Raw genomic sequence first — 1,796 nt, forward strand, 5'->3', positions numbered from 1 at the left:
TTGGTGCCTCGTCCTTGCACAAAAGGATATAGTGTATCACACTAGATGGGTTCTCACACACTTCTCATATCTCATGTTTGGTGGCAAATAGAACTAGGTTCTTCTTTTCCCTCATCGTGGAGGCACTCAATTTGGGCTTGTGGCGCTCACTCTCTTTTTGGTGGTTCACTCTCTCACTATTCTCTCCACGATGGGTGGATTGCTTGCCGGCGATCACTTGGCTTGGAGACATAGGGCAAAGTATGGATTCCTTTCCCTTCATCTTGAAGATGTAGTGGTTCGTTCGGCCGTTGTGGATGACACCTCTATCAAATTGCCATGGTCGTCCGAGAAGAAGGTGGCAAACGGTCATTGGAATGACATTACACTCCAAAGTGTCTTCGTAAGCTCCGATTTTGAAGGAGACTTGCACCCTATGCTCGACTTGGATGGTGCTGGAGTCGCTTAGCCATTGAACTTTGTAGGGATGTCGGTGCTTCGTCTTGGGCAATTGGAGCTTGGAGCAAAGTTCTTCACTTGCTAAGTTATGGCAACTCCCTCCATCGATGATGACCATGACGGACCTTCCATTGATGCCGGGCATGGTATGAAAGACATGGCATCTTTGGTCTTCTTCTTGTTGATGTTGAAGAGTCAAGACCTTGGAAACAACGAGAGCGGCACTTGAATCTTCGTCACAAAAGACTTGTTCCTCTTCATCGTTCACTTTCCGGTGCATGGCGACTTGCTCAAGTGCTTCCGTTTCTCCTTCACTCGTGGAGTCGTATGTACCATCGTCATTGAGGATCATGGTTCGCTTGGTGGTACACTCAAAGGACTTGTGGCCTCGGCCTCCGCATGTGAAGCATTTGAAGGAACTTGTCTTGACGGTCTCATCGGTTGGGGTAGATGATGATGAAGCTCTCGGCTTGAAGTTTCTCGTAGTAGGAGGGTGACTTGAGGTTGTCGAAGCTTTCTTGTAACTCGACTTGTCGATGTTGCTTGTAGAAGGCTTGGTTAATGTAGAAGGTGCTGGAGTCGTCGAAGCTTGGGTGTTGGAGAAATCATAGGACTTGGATGAGAATTTGGCATACCTGAAGTCATCTTGCACTTGACGTTCCGCTTTGGTAGCTTGATGCACTAGCTCGGTGAGGTTCGAGTATGGTTGGAAGTCGGCGATCTTCTTCATGGATGATTGAGTCCATTCAAGAAACATGCCATAGTTTGCTCATCATCTTCTGTGACATTGGCTCATATCATTGCAATCTCCATTTCTTTGTAGTATGCTTCAACGCTCTTGGTTCCTTTCTTGAGTAGTTGGAGTTTCTTGAAGAGGTCGCGATTGTAGTAGGTAGGCACGAAGCGTGCTCTCATGACATCCTTCATTTACGCCCAAGTAGTGATGAGTGGTTCACCTTTTGCCTCTCGGCGCTCAACGACTTGTTCCCACCAAATGAGGACATAGTATTGGAACTCAAGGGATGCCAACGCAATCTTCTTCTCTTCTTCATAGTCATGCAAGCAGAAGATTTTGTCGACCTTCAATGCCCATGAAAGGTACTCTTCGGGATCATTGCTTCCATTGAACTTGGGCATGGTGAACTTTAGCTTGCCATAGCGTGGCTCTTCATTGTGTTCGGTTCAGGGATGATGACGTCCTTGACGAGGAGGATCGTCTCTCACAACTCGCTCTTGTCTTGGAGGATTTCCAATGTCCTCTTGTTCTTGTTGAACTTGATGTTCTTGGTGAGCTTGTGGAGGAACTTGTCGAGCTTGACGTTGCACGCGAGCTTGATATATTTGTTCATGAACTTCTT

This window comes from Triticum urartu, chromosome 7 (genome assembly GCF_003073215.2).
Source record: "Triticum urartu cultivar G1812 chromosome 7, Tu2.1, whole genome shotgun sequence".
NCBI classification, from domain to species: Eukaryota; Viridiplantae; Streptophyta; class Magnoliopsida; order Poales; family Poaceae; genus Triticum; species Triticum urartu.